The sequence below is a fragment of the Leptonychotes weddellii genome, chromosome 6 (assembly GCF_054177405.1).
Source record: "Leptonychotes weddellii isolate Sample4059 chromosome 6, ASM5417740v2, whole genome shotgun sequence".
Lineage (NCBI taxonomy): Eukaryota > Metazoa > Chordata > Mammalia > Carnivora > Phocidae > Leptonychotes > Leptonychotes weddellii.
Window position 1 is genome coordinate 82,146,970 of NC_138374.1, and position 26,745 is coordinate 82,173,714.

The window sequence follows — 26,745 nt, forward strand, 5'->3', positions numbered from 1 at the left end:
GTGAGGCCCAAACCCATAAAACACCTAGAAGAAATCATAGGCAGTAATTTCTTTGACATCAGCTGTAGAAACATTTTTCAAGAGAGCACCAGTCTTAACTACTTCACTCCATAATTTTCAAACTTCTGCAATATTTTAGGGAACAAACATTTCTAAAACACTGTCTCTCCTACTTTATTTTTTAAAAAGGAAGGAAGAATTATTGGCACACATGTAACAATTGATTCCCCTGTATTCTTCACCTGTTGTTGTTGTCGTTGTTTTTAATCCTACAGTGTCAGAGACGTGCGTGCATTTTGTTGTGGTCTTTGATTTTCAACTATCTGAAAGTAGTAGTCAAGAAAAGCGAGCAACAGATTCAAAGAAAGAGGGAGAAGTGGTTCACACAGAAGCTGCTTTGGCTGGTGGGGTAGGGAGCACTTACAAGTCCAAAGTGAGAATCTTAAGTGCCATTTGCCTGGAAAAGAGAGTAACAGAGAGACAGATGTTTCTCTCATTATTTTTATGACCTCTGATAGGTCACTGTGCGAGAGGACCAGAGCAGAGCGGGATGCCTGTGTGTTACCTATTCTTGTGACTTTCGCTAGCGCCCAGGGAAGGAATTGTAGCTTGCATTTTGGCTTTAGAGGCCACAGCTTTTAGGAGAAAGATATTAAGCAATCGTTTGTAATGCTACAAGATCTTTGTTCTCTTTCCGACCAGTCTCTTACTCTGTTGCTCTTGAAGATAGAGACTTTGTAAGAGGCCAAAAACTAAGCAGGGAAAATGGGCAGTGCCGGGGTCAAATGTATAGCTCTCTTCTTTTAGTCTATTTTGAAACATACCTGTCATTTTTTTTTAGATCCCAAAGACCCAGCTAGTTTATGTTGGGGTTTTTTTTTTAACACTAGCCCCTTCAGACATGGGTAATGACTTTCAGGTTTTCTTAGTCAGAGACAATGTATCTTTTTCCAGATTCCCTCAAGCCCACCCTGAGTGCTAGATCTGAGCAATGACCGTCCAGGAAATGCTGCATTCTTGTGTGCGTTGGGCAGGATATCCTGCAAAGGGTCAAGAAAACATATTTCCCCATTGTCTTTGTTTAAACTGTAGAAAACCCTTGTGTCCAACTGGAGACTCTGTTCGTCACTACCATGGCAACTAAGGAAGATGGGCAGGTCACTCTTTGGCACTGACCTCCACCCTCACAACAAAAGCAAATGAGAAGACAAGGTGTTTCTGAATGTGTCCCTGGGCTCCCCATGTCCCACTCCCCTCCATCCACCTCACTGGGAGAGTGGAAAAGCCACAGCCGGATCCAAATAGGAACCAGCCAGCAAAATAGGAACCAGCACACAGGAGGGGCAGTTTAGCTTAATAGCGTTTCTTATGATGCATCTCCTTGGGAATAACAGGAAGAGGATCGGTGTGTAGGAAGAGGGGAGGGGAGGCTCTGAAGTAGCCTGTGATCCTTGAAGTGATGGGCTCAAAGCCTTGCCTCTAGGAGGCCAGTGTGACGATGGGGAGCCAGCAGATGGATTAATGACCTAGAATACGAGGTGCCAGTCCCAAGGTAGGTACAGCGTCTAACACTGATTTGGCAGCAGTAAAAATAACAGTATTGAAGCAGGGAGTGGAAAATCTTGGATATGACTTTCCAGCTCAACAGCTCTGAGCTCTGCCCACCACAACCTGGAGCTTGCTTCCTGTGCTGCAATCGTCTGCCAGCTGGGCTTCTCTTAGTTTTCAACCACTGCCTTCCTACTCCCCAGATGCCCTTTGAGCAGCTTGCCATGCTGTGACTTTACAGAATTTGTTTGGGGCTATTTAGAGATGGACATCCACAGTGAATACACTGGGGCCATTTGCTAGGTCAGTGTTTCCCAGAATGGCTCTATTACAAAATTACATTTCAGTGGTGTATTTCCTTATCTCTTGGAACAACTCACTTGCTAGGGTCCTGAGTGCGTGGTGGAGGTCAATGCCGACCCGAAAAAGCAGGGCGGGGAAGGCTGACAATGAAAGTGACTTTTATAGAAAGATATTTTCGGTAGGGTTGCACGTTGGTTTTTGACCAAGGACCTGCTTGGCTTTTAGTAAGAGTTAATGCTGATAATCTGTCAAGAAGAAAACAACAACAACAAAAACACAAAAAAACAAACAAGAAAAGAAAAAGGAAGACAAGAATAGGCAGCGGGTGTAAGTATCAATAGGGTTATGGCAGCTGGGTGTTTCCTAAGTTGGAGGGGAAGAGAAACCACTTGCCATACCATCACTAATGGGACCCTGTGGCACTCTTCTCTTGTCAATCAGTGAAGTCACCAGAAGGAAGCTCCAGGGCTCAGAATAGTGTTTCAGTTAAACTCAAAAGGTCAGCTGTAAGTTAACTCCAGTCTAGAAAACTGTCCATTAATACTATTAGGATGGAAAAAAAATAAACCTCATTTTTTATTCTCATGCACACTTTCAGAAGTGCTTAAATTAGGCCATGATAAATTTCACACACACACACACACACACACACACACACACAGAGTAGCATCCTGGAATGATGACTAGAATAAAAATCTAGATCCCCATCTTCAGACAAGTTCCTGGTTAAGGCCCTGAGTCCACTTCTCCATGAGTCTGCATGAACTGGAGGGGCTGAGGAGCACCCAGTTTCATATATTCTGTCCAAGATACTGTTCTAGATTCTGGCTTTTTCTACCAGGAAGTTATATAAGTTACATTCTCATCATTTAAAATTAAAAAAAACCCCACAAAATTTATAAAATATAGCAATCCAGGCAGAAGGTTACAAATGCCTAAAGATAAAAACTGTGGGATCTTATTTATATAAAGTACAAAACAGTCAAAGCTAAAGCTAATGTATACTGTTACATGTCAGGATAGGAGTTATCAATGTTTGGACGGTGGGGGTGATTCTAAGGGGTTTCCGGGGAGGGGCTGATGGCATTCGGTTTTTATCTGGGTGCTGGTTACATGAGTATATTCAGTTGTAATAATGTAATTTTACACACACTTTTTTGCATCTATGTTAAGCTTCGATTACATTTAATTTAATTACCCAAAGGTAATACAGACCTTAGTACAGAAGTTCCGAGGAATCACGGGCCAGGGGCTGGCCTTCATTATGGAAGATGGCGCCTTTGAGGCAGGGATTGGATTGATGGGAAAGCTTGGAACCCAGAACCATCTCCAGCATACAGCAGGCTCTCAGCAAATGGTTGCTGAATAAGTGAATGAATAAACAGACAAATGAATGAAACACATTTGCTAAACAAAAGAGTCAATGACACAGTTTTATAGCTCAGACAACCAGATGGAACTTCCAACGTGTCATGTTCTAAACCTACTTCTCAGTGACTGCATTGTGGCAAGTCAACTTCCTGTCACGATGCAATTTTTATAAAGTTCAGGACCTTCCATGATGTGCTAATGGATGTATGGTTGTCAAAACACATGCAGATACACACACTCTCCCACATCGAGCCAAGTTTTGTTTGTTGGGTTCATGCAGGATGTGAGCTAGGCAGGCACCTGCCAGACTCCCCAAGCTGCCACACAAGTACTTCTTAGAGCGTGAGCCCCCGGTGGCACAATCCTGCTTTTTCCATCTCTAGTTATTGAGAGCTGGTCCAGAGCCTGGTGCACAGTCGATGCTCAGAGCATTCCTGCTGAATGAATGAATGAGCCTGAGTTCATGGGCCAGACTGATTCTATCACAGGGCCTTGTCCACCTCCGATGTGGGCTCGATAAGGATGGTCAAATGCTAATATATATATTTTTAATGTTTGGGGGTGGAGAGCGAAGGACAGGGAGAAACACTAGCCAATTATATGCAGACATATTTACACCAAAGATGAGAACATGTACTTCATTAGAACTTCTTATTTTGAGTCTAGGAGTTTTCTTGAGAAATTAAATTAGCATGAGAAGGTTGTTTGGTGGGGCGCCTGGGTGGCTCAGTCAGTTAAGCATCTGCCTTCAGCTCAGGTCATGATCTCAGCGTCCTGAGATCAAGTCCCGTGTCCGGCTCCCTGCTCAGTGGGGAGTCTGCTTCTCCCTCTCCCTCTGCCACTCCCCTCTGCTTGTGCTCTCTCTCTTTCTCCCAAATAAATAAATAAAATCATTTAAAAAAAAGAAGTTTGCTTGGTGAACACGCTCAGGGTACAGGGAGCAGGCTGATCTTGTTCAGCATGCATTTAAATTTTATTGAGCACCTATTACAACTCAAGCACTGTGATAGGTTCCAGGTACTTTCACATGTTATTTCATTCAACCTTACTGAATTCTCATAGTAATCTTGTAAAATTCATGTCATGGTATACAGGAGTTCCTAGCAGCATTCCTAGCATCATGACCAAACATAAATAGACAAGCAACAAGTGCTTATAGAATGAATGAGTAAATTAATGAGTGGAAACCCATTTCCCAGAAAGTAAGTGGCAGAGATGGCATTTGAACCCTGATCCTGATCCCAAGGCCATCACTCTTGAGATAGGAGAGCTTGATGTGCTCATGGACATCACCTGCCAGTTAAGTTGGAATATCTCTATCAAGCCACTCTCTTCCCCAGCTAATTGTGGAGATATGTGGATGCATTATTTTTCTCATGCATGTGTTCATTCATTTCTTCAAGAAAGTTTTCATGAACACCCACTATAGGGCCAGCACTGTTAATTAATCACTCTGAGATTTAGATAGATGGTATGCAAAGCATAGTAATTGCTACTGTAAACTGTTATCATAAGAAATAACTATTTTGTTTATATTTTGTGATATTGTTACATTTTTGGGACAAAGAAATTAAAGAACAGCTCCTGCCCACAAGCAGCTTAGTCTAGTAGGGAAAAGACAAGAAGCCAAGTGAATATGGCAAGATTTCCTAGGGAATTTGTCTCAGTCATTTAGGCTGCTATTACAAGACTGGGGGTCTTATAAACAGCAGAGAGTTATTTCTCACAGTTCTGGTGACTAGAAGCCTGAGATCAGGGTTTCAATGTGGTCGGGTTTCGGTGAGAGCCCGCTTCTGGGTTGCAGACTGCCAACTTCTTCTTGTCCTCACAGGGCGGAGAGCAGAGAAGGACGGAGGCTCTCTTGCGACTCTTACAAGGGCACTGATGTCATCTACAAGGGCCTCACCCTTGAGAACTCATCAATTTCTTACTTACCTCCCAAAGGCCCTCCAGTCAACATCACATCAAGGGGTGGGTTTCAACATATAAATTTTAGAGGGACACAAACATTCGGTCCATAATGGAATTTGCAGATGAGCCTTATGGGAATATTATTTTTCTTTGTTTTGCCTTTCTGTTGTATTGATAATTGCTGTCATTTAAAAAATAGTTTTAATATCCACCATGGTATTATGGTATCGTTTTGCTTCTAACGAGTGCAGGGCGGCAAGGGATGATATCATACCCGGTCAGGTAAGGCCGAAATCATCACCACCATGATATGGCCCTGAGATCTGTTTCTTATAGATATTAATGAAAATAAATAAAACCCGGTATCTCTGCCTTTTTACATAAGCCCAGGTTAAACTGGAGAAAATGTCAGAGAAAAGAAACAATTGATAAGTCCTCTGTATCTTTGTTTCTACTTTTACTTTTGAACATCAGGGGATACAAAAGCCCCAGTGCTCTTGTGTGACCTAGACCAGCCCCGTGGAAATATAAATCCAATTAAACTGTCTATCCTCTCAACACATCAGGCAAGGTAGATAATTCTGGTTGGAACCTTACCAAAATGTGACTGTGCGTCCACACAAAAACTTTGTTTTCATGCATCTCTCAAAGCTGCTTATAATAGTCCTAAGGAAAAGAATCCATATACAACTGTGAAGCCACATGTCCTGGAAAACATTCAGGAGACTTCTAATTTGGATCGGAGAAGGAATATTGAAAGAGTATCTCTGTCAAATAAAATCATCCATTCCAGAATCATCAGCATTTCTTTTAAGCATTTGAAAAAGGTCATGGAAGAATTGGCTAATAAGCCTTTTCCCTTAAAGACCATCACTGACATCTTTCAATGTATCTGGTCCGTGGTTTTTGTCCAGGAGATGTGCTCTGATACTATCAGAGAATTCTTATTTTGGGCGGGCCTTTTGGAAACCTCACAGGGCATTGACGTCTTCAAGACTGTTAGACGTATCTATCTATCTATTTATTTATTTATTTGCCAAACAAGGGTCTGACTTGGACACAACATCTTGGTATTTGTTGAGCTGGTGAAGCACATGCTATGCTTGGCATCAACCCACCTGGTTTTACTTCTGTGGTAAATAAAGAGGCACAACATACCCATTGTGTCTTGCTGCTTTTGACATTGGCATGTGCTCATATCAAAGACTTGGCCAACGATTTTGCAATCGTGTCCACTACTACATAACATTTGTTAATTTTATCAGCGTCAGAGCCTTGAATTATCCATTAGCTATGTGTAATGAAGAAGAGAGACAATCCAAGAGACTCTGTCAAGGAAGGGAAAGAGAATATGACATTCTGCCTTAAGCCATGCAAATGCAGTGACTTCCCAAAAATCACGTCTTGAAGTATTTGGTTGGACCCTAGGCAGAAGCTGTTTTGTTGCTGTTTGCTTGTTTGCAAAGAGAAGAAAGAAAGGCTCTCTCTCAGAACATAGAGATGATTATTCACGGACATGATTTACTTGGCAGATCATTTTTTTCCATACTAATGATATCAGTCTTTCCATTCGAGGTTCATACTTTCGTTATGGGTGTTGCTGCTCTGGAAGAAGAGAATGTGGGCAGACAGTTATGTCAACTTTCCAGTTCTGAAGGAAGTGTTTCTGTCGCTTGAAGTTAAAAGGGCCAACCTTATAAATGTCTTCGAAGGAAAACCATCTACTGTGTGGTAATCAGCCTCCAAAATGGCCCCCCATGAGTCCCACGTCCTAGTATCATGCTTTTGTGTAGCCCCCTCTTACAAGTAGGGGTGTTGGTAACCAACAAGATATTACAGAAATGATGGTATACCATTTCTGGGACTAGGTCACACAAGGCATTCAGTTTCCATATTCGTTTGTGTCGATTCTTATTAGCTTCCATTTCTAAGTGTACTATTTTGTAAAATCATACTCCCATTCCAGTGGTGCATTTCTTCTTAGGCTTACGGCTCCCATGCACTGGGTATCCGGAGCCCCCAAGGAGGAAATCAGAGTACCAGCAAAGGGGACTGGGAAACTAGATGTAACTTCAGTGTCTGGCTCTATGTGGGGATGCTGCCTAGTGACCTGACATCATGCGAACGTCTTCCGACTTCTTTGATGTTGCCTAATTCTGCTTGCCCCTTGGTTGGGGAGAAAATCTGTTTAAAAAGAATCACTGAGTCGGGCGCCTGGGTGGCTCAATTGGTTAAGCGACTGCCTTCGGCTCAGGTCATGATCCCAGGGTCCTGGGATCGAGTCCCGCATCGGGCTCCCTGCTCTGTGGGGAGCCTGCTTCTCCCTCTCCCACTCCCCCTGCTTGTGTTCCCTCTCTCGCTGTGTCTCTCTCTGTCAAATAAATAAATAAAATCTTTAAAAAAAAAAAAAAAAGAATCACTGAGGTTAAGACTTAATAACTCTGAGAAACAAACTGAGGGTTCTAGAAGGGAGGGGGGTGGGGGATGGGTTAGCCTGGTGATGGGTATTAAAGAGGGCACGTATTGAATAGAGCACTGGGTGTTATATGCAAACAATGAATCACGGAACACTACATCAAAAACTAATCATTTAATGTATAATGATTAACATAACATAATAAAATAAAATTAAAAAAAGACTTAATTAGGGTCAGGATTTTATAACTCTACTTTCTGTGCAAAACACAAACAAATTTCATGTAGGTATGAGGAAAACAATTTTTAATCTTTCTCCCAGACTGAAGGGTATTTAGATATGTTCGGGCTTCACATTTTACTTTCCTTTATTAATTAGTGGGGACATCTGCATTAACACAGGATCATTAATTTATGATCTAGTGAGTCTTTTCCACCTCTAACTTCCCTGATGAAAGAGAATGAGACAAAAAGGAACTGTTTGATCAAGACTTCTCCCACAGATTTAAAATATGGCCCCTGAATAACATTAAAGATATTGATTTCACTGTCGTCTACCTAGTTTTCTGTGAGACAAACATACTAACCAAAAATAGAGGCACTAGGACTTGGATTTTGTATGACTACTTGCTCAATCATTAACGTGAAAGCATATTGCCATTCCCTTTAACTTATAAATAAAACCAACGTCAGCAATACCACCCCAAGTCATGCCATTTCTTGAAACTAAAATCACAGCTTCCTCTGAGGGGTCTCAGAAAATACAATTGAAATGATAAGTAGTCTTGTCACACTTACTCATTTAGGGCGCATCCTTATTCTTCCATATCCATTTTCTTCCCTGTCTGGGTTTGAGTGTCGGTGAGTTTTCCAACACAACATTCTAGAAGCAGTCGGCGTCATGAATTCGGAATAGAATCCTCAGAAACAAAAAGAAACATGTATCACAAGTGTATTAGTTTTCTATTGCTGCTGCAGCAAGTTACCCCAAACTCCATGCTTTAAAACAATGTAAATGTGTTGTCTCATGGTTCTGGCTCACCGATGTCTGACCCAGGTCTTACTGGGCTAAAATCATGGCGTCCACAGTGTCCTGTCCATTTCCTTGTCTCTTCCAGTTTCCTTGACTTGAGACCCTCTTTCTCCATTTTCAAAACCATCAATGGCAAGTAACATCCTTCTTGTACCACATCGCTCTGACCTTCTTCCATAGGAACATCTTCCTCTGAATCCTCTTCTACCTCCCTCCTCTGGTGAAGGATTCCTGTGATTACATCAGGCCACCCAGATCATCCAGACTGATCTCCCCACCTCAAAACCCTTAACTTAGTCATATCTGTAAAATCTTCTTTGTTGTGTACGGTGACATATTCACAGTTTCTGGGATTGGGAGGTGGGCTTTTTTGGGGGTCATTATTCTGCCTCCCACAATAATTTTTAGAGTGTCTAAAAATAACATTCCAACATTCATTTAGGATGCAGTGCCTTCTCACTCCTGAAAAACTGTGTTTTATCAGTTACACGAAGCAAATGGATCCCCCAGGTCTGCACCCACGAAACTATCATCTAGGCAGACAATGGCAGCCAGCATGTTGCAGGGGCATCTGCTTCCTTTGCAGTGAACTTCCCTCTGAAGAAAAGATGAGCAGGGAGTGCACAGTCCATGAAACGGCACACTCTAGAGAGGGCCCATGCCTTCCCATCGTATGTTTGTTGCTGTTCTTCAGATTCCATCCCAGTACCAAGCATCAGTCCTGTGAGCGTTACTGTTATCTTGTGAGATTTTTATTTTTTAAAATACTTGATCCAAAAGGAAGAAATTTATGTCTTAAATTTGTCACATATGAGAGAAAGAGGGAGGGCAGCCAAGAGTTCCTTCCATTTGGCATTGTTCTAGTCTCTCTCCCCAAGAGGCAGGCATATCATGGATCCATGTTTTGGAGATGATATTAACCACTTTTCCCAATAGTTACTAATTATGGACTTGAGCAAACAGCACACTACTTTGCCATGCCCTTTTCCTACTAATACTTATAATGTGGTTTCATATGCAAATTCATGTGTTCTTATTTGCATGATATATAATTGGTATTTTTATAAAACTGGAACAGTTTCATAACTCTGACAGTATGGTATATGCTTGGTAATTTACTGCATATACGAAATTCATTCAATTTTGATCAGATTAAAAAAATATATAAGAAAACAGAATAACTACAATTACGAAGGACACATGTTGAACCAGCTGTAAGTTTCTGTCTGATATAGAGTCCATATGTGAATGTAATATCCTGAAAATGCTACCTGAGATTCCACATGTGCAATAAGATGAAACAGTGTCCATTTGGGCTTCTCAGATAGAAATCAGGGCAAAAGTGAGTAAAGGAAGATTTATTTCTTTGTTGGGCAAATGGCACAGATTTCCTTTTGATGGTCAAGTGTTTCCAACACAGTTAGAGTGAGCCCTGGTGTTGCAAACTCCGCCCTTCATCATGAACATTCTTAAAGTTACACTAAGGATAAATGGGAGACATGTGCAGCCCACATTTTTATTTCTATAAAAGTATCCTGGACAAATGAGAAGGAAAGACAAAGTGGGTTTTCCTACCCAAATCCTACAGGTGGTTTCAGTTATTCAATATGTTTGTCTAATTGCTCAAATGTTACCTACACATTATTGAGAGCAGGTACTCTTTTGCCAAGTTTCTTCATTAGCTTCTGAATGTTGCCTGTACCATCTTTAACATAAATCCCCTTTTCCTGCCTGCAAAGGCTGAAATGTGCTGTGTTCTTGTCTTACCCTTTGCCATCCAGTCTTAAGAAGCTGGATCTGACAAGCATAGCATTAAAAAAGGGGGGGGGGGGGCAGGGGACCGCCACCAGCTGTTGCTGATAAAACAAATGCAGCCCCTGCATCAGTTGCTTCCTCCCCTAACTTCATATCCCCGTGGTGTTGGCAGTCATTGGAAGGGGGGTTACTGGGGCATTCCTCTCTCCAGGGAGATAATAAGAATATTAATATTAATGCACTAGCTACCCCTTCAGATGGGAATGGATAAGATGGAATGATTTAAAGAAGGCTTGATCAATCATTCCATTTCTTGGCAAGAAAATGATGCCTTTTGCATTTAAGAAAGAACATCTGGGTGGAATCATAGTGGTTGCACCTCCTTGATGGAGTTCGATTTTCCCTCCGTCTGGGACTTCTGGCCCTGCGGGGGGACAAAAGCAGAAGTTTGAAATGCTCACTTGAAAATATGGGCTTACATTTCTGCAGTCTGTCTGTGACCTCGCTGCCGACTGATTTATTAGCAGGGTCTAAGAAGGCATCTGGGGTAGCTGGTCAACTTGTCTGATTCTGAAGCAAAAGGTGGCCACCCTGGGAGCATTTGTGACTCTGTGACCCCACATCTGGCCCACGGAGCTCCTTCTGCTCCCAGAGCGGCTTGAAGAGTGTCTGCAACCATGAGCTCTTTGGAGCAACGTGGACAGTTAGCCAAACCTTCCAAAGCCTGAGAGAGTTAAGAGGTTGCTGCCTGCTCGTGACCAGGGCATCAGCAAGGTGGCGGCACAAAAGGCCCTCGCACATGGCAGATAGACACGGGTTTCTCAAGACAGTAAATATTTCAAGGTCTCGCTCCTGAAAGCACAAGTGGAGCCTTGTGTAACAAACAAAGATGTGTGGCCTCCGGGAGGGGGTGGGGGACACTCTGCTCCTTTTACTGTTCTCTCTCTGAATAGTGATGACCCAGCATGGAGACATTCGTGACCTGCATCCCCTCTGCCAGATGCTAGACAACCATTAGGGAACTAGAGGAGCGGCCCTTCCAGGGACACGCCTGCCACGCATCCACACTCCCGGCTTTAGGAGTTCGGGGGGGTGGGGTGGGGTGGGGGATTGGAGCAAGGTGGGGCTCATCAGGGCAAAATCGGCACACAGAACAAATGCAGAGGATTACAGGAAGGCAAAGGCACCCGACTCAAATCAAAATAAAGAAGAGGGAGGTGTTCAAAGAGTCTTTCAACCGAATACCAGTTTTAAAGATCACAAGCACATCCTAAGTGACATCCCGCATCTTCCCAAAGAGCATTCGCTCGCACAGAACTCACCACTGCCCCAAGCCTTTATGTTTATCTGCAATCCCTAATTGTATAACCCCCTAAAACAACCTTTCCTGCCTGTAATGCGAGGCTCATGCTAGAACAACCCAGGAATGACAGTATCAGTTACTACTATTCCTAACCCCCTCTTCCCATTAGAACTATAAGCTCCATGATGTCACCGAGTCCCCAGTGCCTACAACCGCATCTGGCATATAGGTGTTTGATAAATATTTGTTGACTACATGAATGAATGAATGAATATAAATCTATTCTCTACCCTCTCAGAGCACAGAGCCTAAGAAAGTATTACACACATGACCAAAAGCAGAAAGCCGACATCTAACCAGGCAGTGAAATATGGGGCCAAGTTCCATCTCATAAGATGATCCATCACCATTGTTCCATTTTGGGGCCACAAGCAGGTGAGATACTTCAAAGCCCTTCCTGGAAATGTGCACCCATACACGTGGTTTCTAAAGAAACACTATTCTACTCTTTAGTACATTATGTTATTGCTATGGAAACAGCGATATTTTAAAGAAGAACACTGGAACTTTCCAAATACAGTATTTATTCTTCTTGTACTAGCAAATAATGTGTTTCGCCTAAGAACTTGTTAGGTGGCCCACAGCTAAATATAAAGGGACAGATTCTCATCATGTGTAAGTCTACTGGAGAATTTGGACCACCGGCTTTTCAAGATACATTTTAAAATAAACTCAGCACAAAACTCTAGACATAATTGGGGCTTTCAATAAAACACTTAATATGTCAGATTTGTTTTTGAGTTAGAAGAACTATTTATATTGGAGCCCCAGAAAAACCCTCTGCAGGGTTACAAGCTGTCCCTGTCTTTGGATTTTCAGAGGACTGACCCCACTCATTAGTTTTGTTTATAACCATCAATACCTCTGTAATGCTCAGCTGGATAATATGACCCTAACTTTCCAGGACTAGCATCGCATTTTAACCGAAAGTTGCTGAGAGAAAGCATAAACCCAGCCTAGGTTCTAATAGCACAAGAGAAAAAGAACCAAAGAAGATCGGAGGAGTGTTAGCAAAAGGGGTCCCTCGACTCTAGCACACACGTGCAAGTTCAGTAAGTGCCAATTGATAATATCCTCTTGTACAATTTTGCCTTCCTTACAGATCCATTTTAAAAGCAAAACTAGATGGATTCATTTTAAAAACCTCTCTTCCTGCTGATAAAAATAAAAATTGAGAGCAATTTGCTGAGAGCCACAATTCCAACATTACAGTGATCATAATTTCTACCTTGCATTACGTGCAAAATTGACAGCGTTGCAGTATTTACTTTTAGTTTAGGCAAGTTATCCCTGGGCAGAGGTGGCAACACTCCCCTTCTTTCCTAGTGATGGAAAGAACATAGACTTGAAGCCAGCCAGACCTAGATTTGTGCTCTCTGGTTGCCACCTTTAAGCTATTTGCCCTGGAGCAAATTCCTACCTCCCTCAGCCTCACTCAGTTCCATAACTTAGCGGATCACCCAAAATAGAACACACCTAAAGATCCTAAAACAGGTCTCACTAAACATTTAATTCTCTTCTTTTCCCTGATAATATAAAATAACCATTCCATTTCTCTTTCTCGTTTTCAGCCTGCTAAAGTGCAAATATTTTTAAAGCTTCCAGAAGGTGAAAGATATAAGAATCACGTTTCCATGGACATAGTTCACTTAAAGCAAACAGTTCTCCCATTGGTACTTTAGATCAACACTTATTTGACAAAATAAGATTGCTCACATTACTATAATTTGTGCTACGTGTCATCTCCTGTGCAAGAGCTCAAAGGGCATTACAAATACAGAATGCTTGCAATCTATAAAGATATAGGTAAATATTATGTTTCGTTGGTAAGGTAAACTGATAATAACAAAGGAAGAAATGTGCACAAGATTTGGTGACATCCCTGAGCAAATACCCAACTTCCATATTCTATCTACACTTCACGAGTGGCAGGAGGCACCACGTACTCCCCACCCCTCCTCTGTGACCTCGCTGCTGTCACAGGTTGACCATCTTATGTGGGTCCCCACACACATCCTTCAGCACGACACCCCAAGCAGCAACCAGGAGGTAGGCGGAGTGGCTTTATTGGTTTAAATCCATCTGCCTTCCTTGAGTGGGTTATTTTCCAAGTGTTGTCTACATTAGGAGCGAAGTCACATGAAGGAACTCAAGAGTTTTTTTGCGCGCTTCCTTTCCAGTATTTTAAAATATTCATTAAAATATATCCTTAAAGGGGCGCCTGGGTGGCTCAGCCGGTTAAGTGTCTGCCTTCGGCTCAGGTCATGATCCTGGGGTCCTGGGATCGAGCCCCACATCAGGCTCCCTGCTCATCAGGGAACCTGCTTCTCCCTCTCCCCCCCTTCTTGTGCTCTCTCGCTATCTCTCTTTCTCTCAAATAAATAAAATCTTAATATATATATATATATCCTTAAAAATGTGCTTGTCAGTTTTATCATTGGAACCGGCACAATGGAATTCTCAATCCATTAATCTTCAGAGACAGGAAATTTGCTGAAAACCCTGCCTCTCTCCTCCTCAAGGAAGATAACATCCACCCACTTCCCCAAGAACCCCCTCCAACCCAAAACTGGCTCCATCTTTTTACTTACTGGGGTTCGCCACCAATCTTGTCCCCTGCTTGCCACCTCACCTGGCCCCCATCATGCTTCCTTTTCCTGCATTTTCCCTGCTCAGATTTTTAGAGGAAATCACTCTCCCATCTGGCTCCGTTGCAAGCGCATGATTCCCCATTTCAGCCGGGCCCTCGGGACTGCTTAGCGATTCTACAGAACCACAGTTGGCCCCTTTCCCTCTCCGTTTCATCAGAGCTTCTAAATCTTCATCAGCCTTCTCGGTCTCCAACCCCTGGCTCCGTTGACTCAACAGATGCCAACCTGTCATGGAGAACACAGACGCCATTAGGTAGGGTCTCCCCAGGCCCTGTGAGCTCTGCCTGAACCTCTGCGTGAACTCATTCTTGGCTTGGCCTCTCCTTCTCTATCTGCACAATGTCCATCCCTCCCCCCTGTCCCTGTGCCCCTCACCTGATCCAGGACGCTCTGCCATTGTTTGCCTGCCACTCCCTCAACACACCTTTAAAATCTTTTCTTGGACAAATTCCTCTGAGCCTACGAATGAGATCAAGAGTGTTCCTCACCAAAAATAAACAAGCAAAAGAGCAAGCAAAGCAGAGCCCTTTCTTTGACCCGGAGCCTGACACTTGAGTTCCGTCCCACCCCCGAGGGCTTTCTCCCATGCTGCCTCTGCCTGAGGTAAAATCCTACCTGTTCCTGTACCTCCAGATCCTGCCCACTCCTTCAGACACAAACCCACATGCATTTCCTTCCCGACCTCTGCGAATGCGAAGAGCCACTTGCCTGCATGAATTTCAAAGCACCTGTGCCCCTCTCCCCAGCTTTCTTGTGTCATGATCGCTGGTTCTTCTGCTCCCAGAGCTCCTGGAAATCCAGCAAGGCCAGAATCCCTCTCTCATGTATTTTGTATTCCTCAAAGTGTCCAACATGTCTTGTGTACAACAGGTGCTTATTTAGTCACCCCATTTTAGAGAGATTAGGAATCTTTAGCCCCATGACCTAAATCACAAAGCTTGTAAACACCAAAGTTGCCACGAACGTTAGTGTTCTTTCAACCCCTCGTGCGAGTTCCCTATATTTAAACAACGTCCTGGAACTAGGTCCCCCTCATCTCATTTCTGTGGTCTGGAGCAAGTTTCTTTAAATGTCTACTTTCCAAAGGCTTTCTACACACGTTTGTTTCATGTTGCACGTAGTAGGAGCTAAAAAATGTTGACTGGATGAATAAGTGAATAGGTTTTAGCTGATGATATCCAGAAATAGAAGCTAGAAGCCTTCGTTGATCTTGCGGTTATTTACGGTAATTGATGTTCACCAGGATCTAAGATTGGTTAAGTTCATTAACAGTGGAGATCAGAAGCCTTCTGGCCGGTGGGGGGCGGGGGTGGGGGAGCCCCACGGGCGGGTCACTCTGTCCCCTGCCTGTAACGCACGCATACTGAGGCCAAGTGCTGGCTCCACCCCGGAAGGCAGCCAGCCTCCCTGCCCCTCAGCCCGGCCAGGGATTCCATTCTACCTGTGATACAACGTTTCCATTGGTAGGCAATTTACCATATTTTAAAAATTACAGTGTAATTGTCATCTGTTTTCCAAATCAAGTTGTCCAATTCTGATCCTTAGGGTCTGAGATAAAAGCCTCATCAGTCATAAGGAGAATGGTAGGAGATGATCTATTTCCCCTCCCACATTGCCTACCAAAGAAACAGCTCCAAATGTTGAGTCAGGAGAGCCATTCCAGATGATTAAAGAAAACTAGGCCAGGGCCATTTTACGGTCCACCTTCCCTAAGACCAGGTGGAATGAAAATTTTAAATATAGGTACAGTTGGCGACCTCTCTGCTAAAGAGAAGCTAGAAGCCTTCGTTGATCTTCCGGTTATTTACAGTAATTGATGTTCACCAGGATCTAAGTTTTATTATATTTGACAATGATAGGATTATGTAAAAATCTCCTGGAACTGCAGGTATTTTCAGGAGATCAAAGCACAACCCCTATATAATAAGCAGTTTGCGAGTGCTGAGGAATGTACACTTTGTTACGGATGGTACACTTCGTGATTCTGAATAGGGCTGGTGAAAACAGTCACTTGAACCCAAAAGAGTCTATTATCCAAAGAGTGTAAGAACACTACTGCACTTTAAAAAAAAGAGAGTTTTAGCTGCAGACAAGAAAGGGAGAGTATTAGCCCTTCAGCAGAATCTTCAGTAATTGCCTCCCTGAAAAGGCTCTAAATAGAGTAATCACATAAAGGTAAACGTAATGGTATAAAGAAATGATTGAGCACATTTAGGTGGGACAACTGAAGGCTGGATGCATTTGTTTTTCGTTCCTCACTGAAAGGCAGAAGCCGTGTTTTGTAGATGTAGGAAGGAGCCAGAGGATTAAATACAGAGATTAAAATACTTCATAATTGCTTTAGTCAAATGAACAGATTTTGTATATAAAAGGGACCTGTAGGCATAATTTAGGGCAGGTTTTGCATGGAAATGAAGTATCAGTTACAAATCCAGTACCCAACCACCTTACACAACTTGTATCCCTAAGATGGGTATTTTAAATCTCTAACTTATTAAAAGATGAAATGTTGGAATGTTGGGTAGATTGAAATCATTTGTCAGATCACGAAGTCCTCATAACATTTCTCAGCCTTAATAACACATCTGCTCTTAGAATGTGGTCTCTTGATAATAGCTGTCTGAAAGTGTCTGAATTTAGGGATTATTTGAGACAACAGATTTCCTTCTATTTGAAATTGAACGAGGCATCTGCTCCCTCACCGTTAGCTTTGTGGGATAGTCTCAAGGCATTCATAAAAGAGCTGTTCATTTTGAGCACGACAAGAAGAAGAAAAGACCTCTGTTGACAGTATAAGATCTGCAAAGAGAAATGAAGAACTTTTAAAGGTAGTATTGTATATTTAGAAATAATACTCCATAGTTCCTTTTCTGATCTGGGGAGAACACGGTGGCTGGGATAGCAGGACACTCCAAAACCAAAAACTTAGAGAAGACTTTGCTGGAACGCTGAGTAGGGATTCACAAAACGGTGTCTGATTTGATTCAGTATAACCAACAGAACCTAATGGAAATGGACAACCACGATCATTCCAAAGACCTCAGGCCAAATTAATGTCCAAGCACAAGAACATATGAAACAGAATGGAAAAATAATACCTGAAAGTCACCTTCTCCATTTTACCTCCATGACAGAATATTCCAGAAGGTGAAATCATAACAAAACTTTTATGCAAGTTCAAAGGTAAACCATATATACAAAGAAAGGCGGGTTGTGTGTCGTTGAAGGTCCTGGACTGATAAGGCAAAAACCATTATCAACTTCTCGACTCCATTTAACTATAAAAGTTACCATTTATAGTTGGGCAAGTTCATTTTAAAATGATGGTATGCCCTTTCATTTCCACACACACCCACAAAAATATTCTTTACATTTAGAAAGAAGTAAAAGGCAAATTTTAGCCACGTTTCCTGATATTTGCATATTGTCATCCTACAGATGGCTCCACATGTCTTACATGTGGATACAATGTATCCACTTAATGGCTACGTCATGGCCAGGAGACAACACTTCAATTATAAAAACCACATCATTCTTCCTACGAATCAGTCCGTATTACATGTATATATGCAAACATGTATACAAAGAATTCATAGATTAGCTACGTGGCATTTTTAAGACAACTGGATTCTCAAATCACCTAACTGTCCAAACGTGACCGTAACAATGAAACATCAAAATTGAGCCCTGCTTGAAAAAAGACAGCCGTCCATCCAGGTTCCCATACAGGACAACACCTAACTGTTTTGGAATAATGAAAGGTGTGGTAAGAAACACTTCCCCAGTTGTCTTTTGGTTTTGGGGGGGTGTCCTTACTCGTTGATCTTTCTGCTCCATTTGGCACCACTTCTTACCTTCCTTTGGGGAACCTATCTGCCTTTGGATCTTCTGCCACACTCTACCTCTTGGCAGCTCTTGGATAACTCTTCCCCTGAATCCAGATTTTCTTCTTCCCCAGAGGAGTGCTCAGTGGTCCTGTGTGGGAGGGTCAGCCACCAATGGGAAGAATTTGGGTATGTGTATTGCCTTCCAACTGTCCCAGTGGCTGTGAAGTGCCACCGGCATTTAATGGGGGTCAGGTGGGGGGGGCGGAGAGGAGCAAGAATGCTAATTTTCTGAGCCACACAAGACAGTTCCACGTGACAAAGGTTTGTTTTGCCAAAATGCAAACAGCATCACACCTTTGAGAAACACCGAGCAGGGAAATCAAATTCTTGACCTCTCACTCATTATTTCTGAACCCCTACTCTGAGCCCTTTGCTTCAACGGGGCTCAGGCCTCTCCTCTACACACAAGACGCTCCAGTGCGCTTCTACCACCTTGTCCTTTAAAAGCATCACTGCATGTCCCTCCTGCCAATTGCAGCCGGAGATCGCCTGGCGAGCAGATCAGACTTAGATCCACCCAGAAGCCGGGCAGATGTCTAGTCTGCTTTGCTTCTTTGTCCTTTAGCCCCATGTCCAAATGATTGGGTTCCGCCAGTTCTCTTCCTCTACGATGCCTTTTGGAAATGCTTTACCTCCAGCGCCACAGCTACCCTCAGCAGATGCCTCTGCTGACCCTCTATTGATCCCGACCAACTTCCCAAAGGAAATCCGTGCCCTTTACCGGCCATCCTATACACTGTTGCTACAATTGTTTCTATGGAACATTCCCCAACATTTCTGAAAATCCACCGTGACGAATCCTGCCTGTTCTCACTGTGACTGTCATCCACCCCCAAGGGTTCTCACACCTCTTTCCCCATTTCACACTTCATCTTTTCTGTCCCCTTGGTAGCACCCGGTCCCAGCCATGCTTCTCTGCCTGACAGCATGTGCGTGCATTTCCCCTTTCTTTCTCAGTACCTGTGTACCCATCACTCATGCTCACCCCACCTCCGCTCCCTCCCTGCTTCTAGGCTCCAGTGACAGGACCGTGTGGACCCACACTAGAGTCTGAGAAAAAAAGAAAAAAAAATCTGTAATATCAATCTTGTTCTTCAAAATCCTGACATTTTGTTCATTAGTAATTATTTTGTATTCGTTGTTTTTTTTTAAAAAAATACTGCATTAAAATATTCTTTATCTTGATTACTGAGTTTCTGGCAGCCCCTCCCATTTTGCATTAGAGGCAAATGCCTCACTCGCCTCACCCTGGGCCCAGCCCTGTTGTGCGGCCCCCTCTCCTCCCACTCTGCTCCTCCTGCAAGGCCTCCGCGATGGAGGCTTTCAGTGCCGGGACCCGCCTGGATCCCATCCTCGGCTGTCTGCCGGCAAGTACACTGTGGGCGTCTGTTGCCATGGGAGAGCGCCTGTCATCTGCAGGTTTGGGGCATTTGGTCCCCCTCTAGGACCAAGGCTCGTGTGCTGTGCTCTTCCCTGCCCTCCACTCAGTGCATGCTCCAGAAAGAGCTTTGAGCCCAGAATACAAGAGCTGGACAGTGATGAGAACCTCAGGTCAGATATCGAGATGCGATAATAGGAATGCTGGCTTAGAGAACGGAAGAGAAACAGACCCAAAGTCTTCTTGTTATTCCACTGCTATTTTTCTTTGACTATTAGTTGTGGATAGGGTAGGTTTCTCTCATCAGGAATCCAGGAGGTCCATACCTAGAGAAGTAAACCGGTGGTGGGCACATCACAGTGTCAGGTTGACTTGGAGGCATGCCTGAGCCCCCCGGGCCTGTCCCAGGGGTCGCTTGCAAAGTCTCCCGGCCCCACAGACCCTCTCATTCAGACAGCCCACCGCTTCCTCTAGGAACAGGAGTCCGCACAGCTCCGCCCACCTTGGCGTGAAAGTGCGCCGCGATCAGATAACAAGGTTAAGTATTTCTGAGGCATGTGGCAGAATAAATTAGTTTCATCTCGCTAAGAAAGAAGACGTGCCCTATTTGCAGATTAACACAGGTGTGTCCGGAAGCGGGGCTCCAGGCACTGAACCGCCCCTGGTGACACTGTTTGGCAAATGCACAGGGTCCCATCTTTGGGCGCCAACTCGATGTTCTTGCGCAAGTGCTCCTGGCCGCCCTCCCCTCTGGCACTGACCTGAGTTCTGACGTTCGCAGACCGGGCAGCTGGGAATGTAGGTCAAACCTGCTTGCTTTCTCCTCTGCGCCTCCTGCGTCTCCCTACCAAATCCTCGCTCGCTCCCTTCCAGCTGCTTCCTCACCTTTCCCACCGAACCCCTTCCACGTTCCCAGAGAGGCCTGATGGGCCCCAGCAGCGCCAGAGCGAAAGCGGAGTCAACCTGACGGCAGTGAATTCTTCCTCCGTGTATCCACCTTTCCAAATAGTGTCAAGGAATGATACTTCGTTACACAGAGCAAACACAGAAATTATATATGGGGCTGTTCCAGGCCCTTGTAAACTGCAGTCACTTCTCTAAGATTTGATTATTTTGAACATTAGACAGGCGGCAATAAAAAACCTCTTTCGGGCGCCTGGGTGGCTCAGTTGGTTAAGAGACTGCCTTCGGCTCAGGTCATGATCCTGGAGCCCCTGGATCGAGTCCCTCATTGGGCTCCCTGCTAGGCAGGGAGTCTGTTTCCCCCTCTGACCCTCTCCCCTCTCATGCTGTTTCTCCCTTTCTCTCAAGTAAATAAATAAAATCTTTAAAAACAAAACAAAACCTCTTTCAACTAAAAAGGAACAGGAAAGAGGATATTAGTGAACATGAATGCTCTATTGCTCTTACATTGGGACCCACTTACCTGCACAGTTCTGATAAAGTTTTTCAAAGGGGGCATTAAATTGTCCCACAAAAAGGAGGCAGGTTCATTGGGAGGTGTAGGCTGTTGGAGACAGGGGCTGTGCTGCAGAGGGGGCTCACTCTGGGTCTCTGTGCTAACACCGTCCCCTCCCAGCACAGCCTCTCCCCGCCAGGTATTAGCTTCCCTGGTCTATTGGCAACCACAGCGCTTCTAACCAAAATTTTGAATCTACTGAACAAGGGTTCTCTTACTTTAAAAACAACTGGTAAGCATTCTTAAACCATCAATATTTGAAAAGCCAAGAAGAAAGACATTTGAAAATTATTACGTATCTGTCCAAACAATATTTTATGTTTTCTGACCTCTAAACGATGCGATCAAAAAAAAATTTTTTTTTCCACGATGGTTAACAGTTTGGTGAGCTCAGATGTTAAAACAAAACATATGGAATGTGGTTTTCTTTGTTTTGTTTTTTTGGGGGGGTTTTATGTTTATTTTTTATTTAAATTCAATTAATTAACATATAGCGTATTATTAGTTTCAGAGGTAGAGGTCAGTGATTCATCAGTCTCATCTAACACCCAGTGCTCATTACATCACATGCCCTCCTTAAAGTCCTGGAATGTGTTTTATGGAAACACAAATAACATGTATACCCCCCAAAAAAGGAAGGAGGAGCATACGATCCCAGGAGATTACAAAAGAGTTTCGAGTTTTCGGAAACATCGAAGAATAATGTAAGAGAGTGTATCAGTTTCTTGTGGCTGCTATATAACAAATCACCACCAATTTGGTGGCTGAAAACCACAGAAATGTAACCCCTCACAGTTGCGGAGGTCAGAAGTCCAAACTCAGAATCAGGAAACTGAAATCCAGGTGGGCAGCTGTGCTCGCTCTGGAGGCTGTACGGGAGAAGCCAATCCCTTGCCTCGTCCAATTTGGGGTGACTGTGGCCCTCCATTGTCTAAGGCCACATCACTCCAATCTCTGCCAGGTCACATTGCCTCTCCCTCTTCCATTTGTGTCAAATCCCCCTCTGCTCCGTCTTATAAGGACACGTGATTCTATGTAGGATGAGGTCCTCATCTTAAGATCCTCAAATTCATCCCATTTAGAAAGTCCCTTTCCCCATATAAAGTAAAGTTTAGATTCCATGGCTGAGGACCTGATATTTTTGTGGACCTCTATTCAGCTGGCTACAGGAGGTGGAAGCCCAGTGCGAGCTTGCGAAAACACCAAGGAAGACAGCAATGGCTCATCGGGCCACATTCAGAGAGAGATGAAGAACAAAGAAAGACTGGGCCTATTTATCCTTTTTCATATCGCTTCTAGTTTTTCCAAAAGGGAGAATGGTCTTCACATTGAAAATGGCTGAACACATCACCAGACGAACACCAAGCTGAGTGAGGAATTACTAAATGTGTGTTGAGTCATTTTGGGTGAATTCAGACCCACAGGTCAGGGTCTAGAAGCAGTGGTCCCGGTGGGCTCAGGATTCTGCTGCCAAGAAACTTCTTGCATTGCCTGATTTCTCATTATTCAGGTGGTGGCTTCAATGTCAGTTCTTCAAAGGGTGGTCCCTGACCACCCTAAGGATTTGTCCATCCCCCCACTGGCCTGTGAACTCTACAGGACAGAGATTATTTCCTTTTTCGTCCCCAGTGTATACCCAGCACCTGGCACAGTCCTCGGTACATAGGAAATGCTCCATCACTACTTGTTAAGTCAATAGCTAACATTTTTGAGCACTTTGTATGTGACAAGCACTCTTCTGAGTGCTTTATATGTGTTAAGTCACTTAGGGAGGAAGCGACAAAGGGAGGGAGGAAAAAGGGAGGATAAGAAAAGAGAAGATAGACTGACAGATGTCTCCATTTTCAAAATCAATCTTCCAAGAAATGGAAGAACTAAAAATTGGGAAGCCCGACGTTTATCCCCAAAACAAATCCAGAGTGAATTCTTAAACAGAGACGTTGTGAACACAAGCATAGAATGAATCTATAAAAAGGCCTGAATTTAGGTTTTCCCAAATCTGTTGCACAAGTACAGGGTGTATAGAAATATATGTGAAACCAAATAAAAATGAAAACCTGAAACACTTAGCCTGCTGCAATCTTTTGTTTTTTTTTTTTTAAGATTTATTTATTTATTTGAGAGAGAGAGCATGGGGTGGGACAGAGGGAGAGAATCTTAAGCAGACTCCCCACTGAGCATGGAGCCCAACACGGGGCTTGATCCCCCTACCCTGAGATCATGACCTGAGTGGAAATCAAGAGTCCGACGCTCAACCGACTGAGCCACCCAGGCGCCCCAAGCAATCTTGGTATACAAGTTAGTGTTATGCTCCAGCCAAGAGGGAGTGTGGGGATAACAGAGTTATGGACAACATGGCAGGGTCTTAGAAAGAACATGAGTCAAGTTGACCTGGTGACTTTGAGCAAGTTACTTAGAATTTCTGAGGTTTTCTTGACTTACCTGTGTATACATGCCTGCAAGAGTTATTATGAAGATTAAAATACAGAAAGAAGGGCCTGGCACATGGTAAGCTTTAAATAAGGTGAGTTCAGCTCTTCCTTTCCCTTCCTTTGGTCTTTATTGTACTTTGTACCAGGCCAGTCATGGATGGAACCCTAAATTTCATTCCAGTCACTACATTTTAAGGAACACAAAGACAAACAACAAATACAGCTGGAGGAAAGATACCAGATTGGGGAAGCAGTTGGAAACAACATCTTATTATAATAATAGTATCTTGTGTTTCTCTAACATCTAATTTTCAGAAGGTTTGATACCGGAGACAATACTATCAGGTAAGCAGAAAAATATTAAGATGACATTTTATACATGACTCTATAAGTGCCTAGAGAGATTAAGGGCCCACCAAACATCACATCACTCATAAATAACCAAGGCAGGGCACAAGTGCAAGTATACTGAGCATTCACCTAGCAATTTCCTTTCTTTTACACTGTGTCCCCTATAAGCAATGCTACAAGGAACTGGGGCATATTCTGGAGATATCTAAGGGAAGACATGATAACTGCCTTAAAATATGTGAAAGATTGTCCTGTGGTAAAGGGACTAGACCACACACTCAAGTACAGACCAGATCAATGAGTGGAGATCACCACCGTTCAAGCATTGGCTCAACTCCAGGGGGACCTTTGGAGCCATTGAGGTGAGTGACAGTAGACTCAGGTTGACTAGTGAGCTATTCAGGGATGCAAAGCAGTGATGTCTGCACTGGGATATCAGTTGCACTAGATCCAATCCTTTATTCTGTTGTTAATACATAATTTTTGAGCAAAAAAAACCCCATTCTAGCCATTGTGGGAAATAAAGAGATAATTAAGCCGTTGTCCCCGACCATGTAGATCGCCTCAAATGCCCCCCACAGCTTTAGAAATCATATGAGTGTTTGACATTTTTATTTAAACAGATTTTTAAGACATTTGGGCGACACGATTGGCATCAACAGTGGAGACTTCAACAACTGACGCTTATATCCACCTAAATGTTGCTGTATTTTCAATATTGAACGGACCTACGAACAAGCCCGCCTGGCCGCGTGAGCGTCCCGTTCATCTCTCTAAACTAGCACCAACAACATGACAGGGTGGTGGTGGCTTTGTCTTTCCACACCCTCCTTCTGAGGGACTCATCCCACTGATTCTCGGACAATCTCGAAAGCCAGCTGCAGTTGGTACGGAGGGCAGGTCACCTTCACTCTCCACCCCTCTGAAAGGGAAAAACTGTAACCATGTGCTATTCTAAAACATTTCAATATTTGCATTTCTAATTCCTATAAATGCTATAAATTATAAGCATTTATTTTATGAAACTTGGAAAGATCGCTATTTGTCTCAAATTATACCAGTTACGCCGGCATCACACACCAGAACGCAGAATTATGGAACATATGAGACAGAAACCTGACACTCAGTTTCCTGCGATGTGTTAAGCAGAGAGGAAAAAAAATTGTACTGCTGTCTAAAAAGCTGGATAATCAGTCTGAAACCTCAAATTATAAGATTAAATCAATAAAGAAAACAATTGAAAAGGTACATTCAAATCAGAACCTCTGAAGAGAGTCCAAGGGACAAATTGGAGAGCTGAATAATGAGATAAAAGCCAACACTTTCTTAAACCACTATGGAATTTATAATCTGGATTAAATATGGATTTTGCTCAAATCCATAACTCATGTATATTTTTCTTAAAATAGCACACTGAAGTGCATTTGGGGTGTTAGGAAATTGTTGCTTCTGAAAAAAAAAAAAAAAACCAGACTACAGTGCTTAATGGCACATAGAGAATAATATTTTCTATGATTGGAAAAAAAAAACCATGATTATATTTTCCAGTAAATTAGTTTAAAAAGCTAGATCTACTGGTTCACAAGCAATTTCTAGCCCCCCAGACTTTTCCAGGCCTTCCCATATTTATTAGTGTCAAAAGAATGATGTATCTAGCAGCAGTTAGTATACAGAGCCTTAAGAAATCACCAGAGAACAGTTTAATGGATCAAAGTTCCAAATTGTATTAAAATTCTTGCTGATTGATTTATCTCGGACATGATCTCTGAAACCCCTACTCCCCTCCCAAAGGACCCAAACCTATGATGTTCACTAATCAGATTGTTCACTGCAGCGGACAGCTAACACCTTCCACAGACATGCGTTGAGTAGATCTCAAATTCCTGCTCCAGCTGCTGCATGCCTGGGTATTTTGTTCTTTGATCAATGATTAATTACTTTAAGAAGTAAAAATTAAAAGCCTTCATTGTTTCAAAAAGCTATTATTTTATTTCTGAAGCTCTCTGGAGAGAGGCATGCCATAGATTTAAGGGCTGATCAATGATCAAAAAATTTCCTTCCCCCACAGCAGCAAAGAAGAGGGGGGGATTTTTTTTCCTCTCTTTTCAGTGACTTTAGAGGATTGACTCCTGTACCTCCAGACTAGGAAACAAACTGGTCAAACTGTATTTAATTAACCAATATCAAATCAGGATAAAATCCTCCTGCTTGATTCACACCCTACCTTTGGCAATGACCCGTTTCTTGTCTAAACTGTCACTTTAAAGTTCAGGATAATGGGATCTTATCCAGGATAATGGGATCTCAGGCTTCTCTTATTGGAGCCTCCATACATTTGGCTCCCATGATCTCAAATGACTTGTTACTAAAGGAACATAATGCGAGGACACTATTTAGAATTGTAGAATGATTACAGAATCCTATCGCAAAAGAGGTCCAGACCCATCGTTCTCAATCTTGTCCACTTTTGCCCAAAGGAAAATCCATCCCATGGTTTAAAAGGCTAGGGAAACAGATTCTGTCCTTTTCCTTTGAGTCACATTCCTGCATCTCCCAACTTTCTACTATGGAAAAATGTCTTACATATTTAACCTAAACTCTTCATATTTCAGTTAATACCCATTGATTCCATTTAAGAATGGCATGGTCCCATTCTTTGTGTGAGACCATTATGCCCAAAGACTAGAATGAACAATCCTGCAGCTTTCAGTGGGATATTTCCCCCAAAGTCCTGCTCAAGTGTTCTCACTAGGAATGATATTCTTCAGAAGTCTATACTCCATGGTTAATGACTTTAAGAAATCTAAACTACATATTTTCATGGTAAGTATGTTTTAGATGTCAGGCCTTGGTGTCTACTCTGACCGTGATCTTATTAGCTGTATGAT

General features: G+C 43.0%; 1 long non-coding RNA gene across 2 annotated transcripts; it reads left to right on the top strand.

Moving 5' to 3' along the window:
- The first annotated feature begins 918 nt into the window (after positions 1–918).
- Positions 919–26,081, top strand: LOC145722267 (uncharacterized). 2 transcript variants are annotated; one of them, XR_014146394.1, is made up of 4 exons: positions 919–1,552; positions 11,938–12,074; positions 22,234–24,219; positions 24,481–26,081. It is a non-coding gene; the product is annotated as an uncharacterized LOC145722267 (long non-coding RNA). The 2 variants fall into 2 exon arrangements; XR_014146395.1 differs by lacking the exons at positions 22,234–24,219; positions 24,481–26,081 and adding an exon at positions 13,271–15,742 and having other exon boundaries at positions 934–1,552.
- Positions 26,082–26,745: the final 664 nt, after the last annotated feature.